Source organism: Taudactylus pleione, unplaced genomic scaffold, assembly GCF_031769625.1.
Source record: "Taudactylus pleione unplaced genomic scaffold, aTauple2 ptg000192l, whole genome shotgun sequence".
Taxonomy (NCBI): Eukaryota; Metazoa; Chordata; class Amphibia; order Anura; family Myobatrachidae; genus Taudactylus; species Taudactylus pleione.
The window spans coordinates 701,485-712,879 of NW_028284594.1; the positions used below are offsets into that span (position 1 = coordinate 701,485).

Consider the following 11,395-nt stretch of genomic DNA (forward strand, 5'->3'; position numbering starts at 1 on the left):
CCGTCCAGTGTTGGGAAGGTCAGGCATTGCAACCGTTGCCACACTTGGACTCTCCATGGGGATTTGTGATATCTTCTTAGAATTAGAAAGCACAGTTCTTTGCTGTGCTTTTGCCAGCTTAACTCGTTTGATTTTTGTAGCAGGAGGAGGGCTTCCATCCTCATGTGAAGCTGAACCACTAATCATGAACATAAGGGAGGACCTTAGCCATTCCTTGCCATTCCTTGTCGTAAATGGCATATTGGCATGTTTACGTTTCTCCTCAGATGATTTAAATTTATTTTTTAAGGTCATTTACCTGAACTTTGCCATTTGGGATTTTATATGCCCTCTACTATGACATTGGGCATTGACCTTGGCAGACAACGTTGATGGCATTTCATCGTCTATGTCATGACTAGTGGCAGCAGCTTCAGCACTAGGAGGAAGTGGTTCTTGACCTTTCTCTATTTTATTTTTATCGGACAAATTTTTGTCCTTCATTTATGTGACATTAATGCACGTGCGTCTAAGGCGCACACAGATGCAGAAAAAGATTTTTTTATTTTTTTTTGGTGCGCACTTTGGGTGTTACACCACCCTTCAACAGACGAGCCAGCCGGCCCTTTACTTATGACACAGACGCATGCTTGACACTACTTTGTTGATGCACGTGCAGCTACAGCACACACAAGTCACAAACACAGAATTTTTTTTTTCAGGCACTTTTGGGGTTACACCACCCTTCAACAGACGAGCCAGCTGGGCCCTTTACTTATGACACAGTCGCACACTTGGCGCTACTTTGTTGATGCACGTGCGGCTACAGCACACACAAGTCACAAACACAGAAACATTTTTTTGTATTTTTTTTCAGGCACTTTGGGGGTTACATCACCCTTCAACAGACAAGCCAGTTGGCCCTTTACTTATGACACAGGTGCACGCTTGGTGCTGCTACATTGTTGATGCACGTGCGGCTACTGCGAACACAATTCACAAACACAGACAAGAAGAATTTTTTATTTTTTTTGGAGTGCACTTTGGGGGTTACACCACCCTTTAACAGACGATCCAGCTGGCCCTTTACTTATGACACAGGTGCACGCTTTGCGCTACTTTGTTGATGCACGTGCGGCTACAGCACACACAAGTCCCTATGGACAACAGACTGCACAACATAGCCCAGCCAGCCCCTATTGACTTTGGAGTGGACACAGCCACTATGGACGACAACAGCAGCACAACTCCCACCCTACCTCTTCACTGTCCACAACCGGAGTGAAAAATGGAGCCGACGCGGGAACCTTTTATTGAATCCAAAACCTGCGAGAATCCGACAGCAGGATGATGACGTTTTGCCTCGATTTCAGATCCGAGTCAGGTGGGAAAACTCGAACCTGACTTGGATCCAGCTCGGATCGGGGGGACTCGGGGGGGGGGGGGGGGTTCGGATTTCAGAAATCCGAACCCGCTCATCCCTAATTTAAACTAATTTTTTTTACAAGTTTGTAAAAATTCTACACAACACAGAAGATTAAAGAACAGTCCGAGTGTTATATTTAAGAAAGTGAGAGTTTTTGGAAATGGAGATGTTGCCTATAGCAAACTATCAGATTCTACTTAACATTTAACTAGCACCTTGTACAGGATAATAGCTAGAATCTGATTGTTTGTATGGGCAGCATCTCCACTGCTAAAAAAACTCACTTTAGTAGATATACACCCCTATTTTTTATTTAAAAACAAATCTTGGATGAATTTTCCTCCTAAAAATGATCATAACATTACATGAAACCCTTTAGAAAGAAAAGAATAGAATCTCACAGTGGTTTTAATAATTTTACTCTGAATTAAGTAAACAATGTGTTAGACACATGTGAGCATTGTTTTTGCTTAATTAACAGAAAAACCAAGCATATCTCAAATGCAATACAGTAGAACATTTTGTGTCATGTAATGCTTCATTTATAAAAAAATGTAAGAGTGTTTTTTTTGTCACTCTTATAATCACAGGTGACCCCTAGTGGATCTTGAAGTGGTAGGTTGTGAGCCTCGGAGTGAGCACCTTTCTGGACTCCCAACAGGTGTGCTTTGAGGTGTTGTGCCATTAGATGTACTCGATGGTGGCTCAAGGAGGCGTGCTATGATTTGTGTCCCTAATTGGGCAACAGTGTGATTTACATCCCTAGATGTCGCATTTCAGGAGTGTACTAGGGCAATTAGAGCCTGCTGGTTTGTGGTATTGGTCTTCAGCAGATGTATGTACGATTGATGAAATCATTGGTTGTCTTCCATAAGCCTAATAAAAGACTCATGGAAGCTGTTATGGTCTGCATGCATTAATTCAAGGGTGTTAGCCACCCGGGTCACCTAATGTTTAAAAGTACTCACATTACGATTAACCACGCTGGGCACTTTTTGTTTGTGCAGCAATCTGCTGCATCTGTCTATTCGGACACTCAAGTTGTTGTCTCTTGTAATGGTACCATGAAGCCCAAAATTGATCCTCTGGACTTGAGCTTGCTTCAGAATGGTCACTAAATTGTTGTGGCGGGGAGGTAGGCCTCATTGGTGGTGTTGTGGGGACTTGGAATTGGCTTCTAAATTTAACGTGAAGGTCTCATCATTAGTAGAATCCTCCACGATGGCAGGAGCCTGCGTCTCAGCCTGGATGTCCTCTTCAGAAACTAAAAAACTTAATTGTGTAAGTATATTAATTCTAAGCAAACATATTTAAACATGTACATTACTAATTTTTGACGTTATTGAAGAAACTAAACAAATCTAATATTACCCAGCAATAATTTACTTTTTGTCTTTAATAATATTTTTTGGTAATCTGACTCCAATATTTGATCCTTATTTATATTCCTCATTGGTGTAATCATGCTGACCTTTGCTGAAACTTTTACAGAGTCTAAGGAAAGCATTACCTATAATGTATACATGATAAATAGTACAATTCTACATAACATTACTACTGTGTTTTTCACTACTATGTGTGCCTCTATGCTTTTACATGCATTTAACCTTTATATTTTGTAAGGTTTAAAGATATAAAAGATGTTTTTAAAACACAAACTTTGTGACCTATGGGCATCTATGTTGGTTTATAAAGATATGGGAAAAAGCTTAAAGTGTGTAAACTTTTCACGTGTGGCTTTTTATCTACTAAATACGTATCATCCCATACTATTTACACAGTTAATGCACATGCCTTTCATTAAATGTTGTGGTTTATTATGTATTTTTAATGTCAGAGCTGAGGGTTAGATGTTTGAAAAAAGCATATTTACTGTAAAAATAAGAGAACTTTCTTTATAACCCTTGGGACACAACCCATAATGACTACTTAGTTGTACCAATTTTTTAAACAATATACTTTCTCATAATACTGTAATGAATTTGTTAAATGGACAAAAAAACACATGTACTACAATAGTTTACAAGTACTGGGTGGTGTATTTTTGTGTTAGTATGGATGGGTCAGGTGTAGTTAGGTTTGCAGGTATCTGCAGCACCTGTATTTCTTTGTTTTGTTTGAAAATGCACTTGTTACAGGCTAAATTATATGACCACACATTTCAAGGCTCATCCAATTTCACTTTCACAAATATTATGTTAGTAACAATATTTCAACAGCAATTAAAAAATGAACAATTATGACTATAGCAAACAGTTGACAGCATTGTCCAAATGAAATTTTGATACTTGTAAATGTTATATTTAATGACATACAAACTGATAGGATCCAAATGTCCACCTTTTTTGTAAAGTTTCTGCAGCCACTATTAACGCACTTATATCTTTGTGCATTTTTGGTCAATGAAAAGTGAATACAATGTTTCCGTGCATTGTATAAAGACACAAATATGCGAATATGAGAAAGTGAAATAGGGCCTACATTTCTCCTGTGTGTGTTGCAATGTAAATGATGCAACTTATTTCTGCCCCCAGACTCACCAACAGGCTGTGGGGAGTGGAGTGGCTCATCCTCCGTTTCTAGGTGGACTGGACTTGGTGGCCTGGCTGGGGCCACTGATGCAGGCCATCGAGGAGCCTGGGTTGCAGAAGAAGGGCCTGTAACACAAATGTTTACAATATGTATGATACAAAAACTTTATTTTAGCACTACTTACCTGGTCTCTCCCCATCATCCTGATATTGATGGGGTTGAGCAGGCCTCTGTACAAACTTCTTTTGTACTGTAATGATTTTTTTTTTTTTTGCTTAATTGTAAAAATCGAATGTAGATGATCATTCTTTGATTATAATTCTTTCATTTTTGGACAAAAAAATATAACTCAGAACATAGGGGTATATTTACTAAAGTGAGAGTTTTTAGAAGTGGAGATATTGCCCATAGCAATCAGATTCTACTTAATATTTAACTAGCATCTTCTAGAAGATAATAGCTAGGCTATGATTGGTTGCTATGGGCAACATCTCCACTTCTAAAAACTCTCACTTTAGTAAATATACCCCCATATTGTATTGTGTGAAAAATTTCCTTTATGTTGTTTGGTATGATATTTAACATTTTGCACACAATAACGTGTTTTCTGTTTTCAGAATTTATGTCATGTATTAATCTGCAAATGTGGCCTAAAAATAATTAGGTTACATATTGTATTATGTTCTAACTAGGGGTGTGCACCGGCCACTTTTCGTGTTTTGTGTTTTGGTTTTGGATCTGGATCTTTCTTCGTGTTTTGGATCTGGATTGGTTTTGCCAAAACCACCCTTCCGTGTTTTGGGTTCTGGGTTTTGTGTTTTGGATCTGTATTTTTTTAAAAAAAAGCATAAAGACAGCTACAATCACAGAATTTGTGTGTTTTTCTGATCCTATGCTATTATTAACCTCAATAACCTTAATTTCCACTCATTTCCAGTCTATTCTGAACACCTCACACCTCACAATAGTGTTTTTATATCCAAAAGGTTGCACCGAGGTAGCTGGATGACTATACTAAGAGATACGAGTGGGCGGCACAAACACGTGGTCCATCTAGGAGTGACACTGCAGTGGCAGGCAGGATGGCAGTTTGAAAAACTAGGCCCCAAACAGTACATAATTCAAAGAAAAAAAAGAGGTGCAAGATGGAATTGTCCTTGGGTTATCCCACCCACCCTTATGTTGTATAAACAGGACATGCACACTTTAACAAACCAAACATTTCAGCGCCTGGGTCTGCCACACGACTGGCTGAAATGATTGGTTCGTTTGGGCCCCCACAAAACAAGCTGGCAATTAATCTGTCCCTGCACAAACTGGCTCTACGGAGGCAAGATGTTGTCCTCATCCTCCTCATCCACCGATTCCTCACCCTCTTCAGTGTTGTGTACATCCTCATCCTCACAGAGTATTAATTCGTCCCCGCTGGAATCCACAACCACAGGTCCCTCTGTATGTTCTAGAGGCTGGTCTCCCTGGAAGAGTTGATAATTCATTTTATGAACATCATCTTCTCCACATTTTGTGGAAGCAACCTCCTACGCCTTTCGCTGACAAGGTTCCCGGCTGCACTAAACACTCTTTCGGAGTACACACTGGAGGGGGGGCAACTCAGGTAAAATAGAGCCAGTTTGTACAGGGACCTAGAAATTGCTACTTTTTCCTACCAGTACAGGTACGGACTGTCTGACATGCCTACTTGGATGCTGTCACCGATGTAATCCTTTAACAGACAGACGCACGCTTATCGCTGCTGCTTTAAGGATGCAGGTGCGGCTACAGCCCACACATTTCACAAAGACAGAAAAAAAGAAGAATTTTTTTATTGTTTGTGGAGCGCACTTTGAGGGTTACACCACCCTTTAACAGACAGACGCACGCTTGTCGCTGCTGCTTTAAGGATGCAGGTGCGGCTACAGCCCACACATTTCACAAAGACAGAAAAAAAAAAGAATTTTTTTATTGTTTGTGGAGCGCACTTTGAGGGTTACACCACCCTTTAACAGACAGACGCACGCTTGTCGCTGCTGCTTTAAGGATGCAGGTGCGGCTACATCCCACACATTTCACAAAGAGAAAAAAAAATAAGAATTTTTTTATTATTTGTGGAGCGCACTTTGAGGGTTACACCACCCTTTAACAGACAGACGCACGCTTGTCGCTGCTGCTTTGAGGATGCAGGTGGAATCTAGACGGGATTTGGAACCGGGGACACACTACCTCCATCAATTGTCTAAATCCCACTGCACTAATGGCGGATACCGGATGCATGTCTAACACCAACATAGCAGTCAAGGCCTCAGTTATACGTTTTGCTTCAGGATGACTGCTGTCGTACTTCATCCTCATCGCTAGGAACTGTTGGAGGGTCAATTGTTTAGTAAAAGTAGTGGTGTTCCTACTTCCTCTCTGGGATGATGAACAACTCCCAGCAGCAGCAACAGCACTAGGAGGAAGTGGTTCTTGATCTTTCCCTATTTTATTTTTATCGGAGAAAGTTTGGTCCTCCATTTATGTTATATTGATATATACGTGCGGCTAAGGCGCACACAAACACAGAAAATATTTTTTTAATTTTGCTAGAGAGTAGTGCACTTTGTGGGTTACACCACCCTTTAAGAAATGAGCCAGCCGGCTCTTTACTTATGGGACACAGGCGCACGCTTGGCACTGCTCCTTTGTTGATGCATGTGCAGCCACAGTGCACACAATTCACAAACACAGAAAATATTTTTTTATTTGGTTTGGAGTGTACTTTGGGGGTTACAGCACCCTTTAACGGTCAAGCCAGACGGCCCTTTACTTATGACACAGGCGCACGCTTGGCACTACTTTGTTGATGCACGTGCGGCTACTGTGCACACAATTCACAAACACAGAAAATATTTTTTTATTTGGTTTGGAGTGTACTTTGGGGGTTACAGCACCCTTTAACGGTCAAGCCAGACGGCCCTTTACTTATGACACAGGCGCACGCTTGGCACTACTTTGTTGATGCACGTGCGGCTACTGTGCACACAATTCACAAACACAGAAAATATATTTTTATTTGGTTTGGAGTGTACTTTGGGGGTTACAGCACCCTTTAACGGTCAAGCCAGCCGGCCCTTTACTTATGACACAGGCGCACGCTTGGCACTACTTTGTTGATGCACGTGCGGCTACTGCGCACACAATTCACAAACACAGAAAATATTTTTTTATTTGGTTTGGAGTGTACTTTGGGGGTTACAGCACCCTTTAACGGTCAATCCAGCCGGCCCTTTACTTATGACACAGGCGCACGCTTAGCACTACTTTGTTGATGCACGTGCGGCTACTGCACACACAATTCACAAACACAGAAAAAATATATTTTTTGTTAGCACTTGGGGGGAGCACCCCTGACGGACAGAGCACCCCCTGGGCAACACTACAGCACCCCTTTAGGACTGGGACACTGCACAGGACTTTGGAGTGGACACAGCTCCTATGGACAACAGCAGCACAGCACAACACAGCCAGCCCCTATGGACTTTGAAGTAGTGGACACAGCCCCTATGGACAACAGCAGCACAGCGCAGCACAGCACAGCACAACACTTCTCTGCACTACACTACACTACACTACACAGCCCAGCCAGCCCTAACTCCCACCCTCCCTCTTCACTGTCCACAGCCGAGTGAGCGAGTGAGAAAATGGCGCCGACGCGGGTACCTTATATAGGATCCAAAACCCGCGAGACCCGGAAGGTGGGATGATGACGTTTTGCCTCGATTTCAGATCCGAGTCAGGCGAGAAAAGTCGAGCCTGACTCGGATCGTCCTCGGATCGGGGGGGCTCGGGGGGGGTTCGGATTTCAGAAATCCGAACCAGCTCACCCCTAGTTCTAACTAATTTTAGGCCAATAATTGATGTTTAGGGTTAGGTAGCAGTACCACATACAAAATGGCTTCCAATAAAGGACTGTTCAAAATACAGTTTTCAAAACAACAAAAAAATTCTTTATTGTACAGTCATTTTGCATGCTTAACAAACATTTTACATGAATGTAAATTCCTAGCCTCTTAATCAGCCTCTTCAGCTGTTGTGGAGCAACAAGTGCCAGCATGCCAGGACATATTTTTTAGCTATTTATTATGTTTTGGGCTAATTGTTTTCACTGTGTCTGGCAATGCTGGACTGTTTTGTTTAATAACACACGAATTACCGGTTAATTTGCATATGGCTACATGTAAAATTCTGGCCTAATAATTTTATAAGGAAAGACATGCTATGCAACTGTAGAGTAGCATATTTTTCAAATAAAGTACAGGCATTTGTTTGACCATTTTATATGTAAAACTTTATAAAGGGAAAAAAATAATAATTCCCTGGGTGGTCATAAAGCAAGGCTATCTTTCAAACAACAATGCAAGTGACCTAACATATCACCAAAAAACTCCTAATTGACATTTGCGTCAAAAATAAATACACAGGGCAAACCCCACTGCATGTTTAGGCCACAATGCAAAGATTTAAGGGATCAATTATGATATTTAATCTAATAAAGTTAAATGTTACACTAAAATTTTTTTTATAAATAAAACACGCAGTATGACATATTGTAAGGTAAAACATTTAATGTAAATAATTATTGGGCTGTCTTGGCCAATCCGGGTACCGCATATGTGTCCTCCGCACCACCTCAGGCGGAATCAAGGCCTTCAGTCGCTCCTCATATTCTAAATATGTCGCTATATATGGGGAACCTCCACCTGTCCCAGCTGCCGACTTGGCTCATTCCCCATCTTCAGCTTCACTCTCCTTTTAATATTGGACAGGCGCTTCTTGCAGATGTCCATGGTGTGGTGCCCTGGTACCTCCGCATTAACCGAGGCCGCCACCTTCTCCCATATATGGCGTTTTTGCGCCTCGTGCTCACATGTGCAGCCTCCCGTCCAAACAACTTGCGGTGGTGCTGCATGACCTCCGTGACCTTGGCCATATTCTCAGAAAATGAGAACCGGACCTGGTGCGGGGCCTCTCCTCCACTCCACTCTCTGCCTCAGAGGGCAGAGCACATGCTGGGTTGCCACCTCTTCCACCTCACTACCCTCTGGCCCTGACATTACACACTGAACAATAAACACTGAAAAATAAAGACAGACAAGCAGACTCCTCCACTCACACCACACAAAGCACCCACACACCACAGACACACAGACACACACACACACACACACACACACACACACACACACACACACACACACGCACACACAGAACAACAATAGACTTAACTAAAAACAGAAACAGACAAAAAAATTAGACAGACTTATAAATTACACCACAACAAAGGAGACAAGACTACTTTTAAACACAATACAACACTCAGAACTCACCAAAAAATTTCTCAAAACTCATCAACTCACCAACTCCAACAACCACTGACCTCTCCCTTCTCCTCTCACTAAACCCACGAGGTTCAGACCATTTGTGGCGTTATTATATGGCTCAGGCATGTCACTCCCACTGAAACACTTACAACCAATCAAGAATAACTTACAGACACATCCATATTCTTTGTAATGTGGCCACATTACAACAACATGGACCGCTAACCAAACTCAGGCAAATACAGGCGTGTTTGTGAACTAATTAGGACAACACGATTCACAAGTACAATTAAATACTATTAAATACACCATCGGAAAACACGGTTCCGTTAAACACAGATGCTTAGTAAATTTCAGTATTATTTACAAGTAATCAAAACTCCAGTGTTTAATCGATCCATTCCGTGTTGATATTCGCATCATCACGGCCCCAACACAATTCTTAGTAAATTTACCCCTAAGTGCTCTGGAAACTGAAGCAAAGCAATGTTGGACAGGTTTGGTATAAACAATCAACATTCAGAAACGAAAATGTTGATATGGTCAGCAGGTCAACATGTCAAATGCAGACATGCACAATGTTGAATTTGCGAGAATGTCAACACTGAATGTCGACAATCGTATGTCGACAATGCACTTTTCCATTGACTTGTCAACTACAGTAACTGTAACTTTAGCCTGACCCTAACCACAGATTAACCCTAACCCTTTCTGTCAGTGTTGACATTGTGAAGGCGACAGACATACTGAATGTACACCATGTTGGACTTAAGTACTGTTCCTGAAGAAATATGCATTTAAAAATAAAAATAGCTTCTTTTGCTTTTTGCTAGATCACTGCCACATGCCAACGTACGTTTCGCACCAAAGCTTAATCATGTTACGTGAATAGTGTTAGTGTCGATTCTCTCTACATACAGCTGAGGTACTCAGCAGCGGTCTGACATAGACAATTGGCTAGAAACAGCCATACTGCAGTTAAACAACACCCCTCAATACATTAAGTTACTCTGTCAATCAAACAGCCGATAATCCTGAATGACTGAGAACAGCCACACATCATATTATATAATACTTCTCATTTGGTGTGACTAGAATTACATGTAAACTATTCAGAATGAGCTTATGTTACACTGCACAATAGAGCTATATACAGTATCTGACAGCAGCGATCTGAAATTGCTGGTTACGTAACTTGCCTTGGCTTACATTCACTTTATATTGTCAATTAAATATACAAGGCACTTTGTTGAATGAGATAATGTGTGATATTGTCTTAGGGCATTACTAAACCAACATAGTACTAAACAATACATATGTGAGCTAGACCTGCATTGTATTAGTACTGGCACACGCGCATCTGTCAGAGTTCAGCCGGGGATCGGCCGTCCCTTACCGTCCCGCCGGCTTCCTCTGACTTCCAGGGCAGTCGGGCGGCTTGTGCGGCGACGTGGGAGGTGCTGAGCATTCTCCCTGATGCTGTGTCCCGGGCGGCCTGGTGCACGGGATCGGAGTCCCTGTCATGGGCGCCGCCATGACACTTCCTGCTCTGACTGCTTTTCCTCCCCTGACAGTCTGGCCGGTCAGCTGATGCTGTGGACCAATCAGTGGGCTTCCTGGGGTATATTTCCGGCTCCTGTGTATCAGGTAGTTGCCTGAACAACCATTGTCGCTGCTAGTGTTACTAGTGGTCTCTCGTTCCAGGTTCCCTTGCTTCCAGTGATCTATTCCTGTGTACAGCTATATCGTTCATCTCAGCAGTGCTTTACCACCTCAGCCTGTGTGCAGCTATATCATTCATCTCACCAGTGCTTTACCACCTCAGCCTGTGTGCAGCTATATTGTCAGTGCGTTATCACCTCGCCTGTGTGCAGTATACCTCTATTCCACCAGTGCGTTACCACCGTCACCTGTGTGCAGTATACTATCCATTTCACCAGTGCTTTACCATCACAGCCTGAGTGTAGTTATACATACCCACCTCTCCAGCGTCATAATCTCTGGCTGGCTCCAGTACCACTACCCACCTCATTACTGGACTCTGTGGTCTCTACCTACGTGTTACAGTATTGCACCGTGGTGCACTCTTTCTGACCGGCAA

General features: G+C 42.2%; 1 long non-coding RNA gene across 1 annotated transcript; it reads right to left on the reverse strand.

Moving 5' to 3' along the window:
• Window positions 1–1,934: 1,934 nt before the first annotated feature.
• Window positions 1,935–10,830, reverse strand: LOC148518989 (uncharacterized). Its single transcript, XR_015878953.1, has 3 exons — window positions 10,691–10,830; window positions 3,946–4,062; window positions 1,935–2,669 (listed from the first exon to the last, which is right to left on the reverse strand). It is a non-coding gene; the product is annotated as an uncharacterized LOC148518989 (long non-coding RNA).
• Window positions 10,831–11,395: the final 565 nt, after the last annotated feature.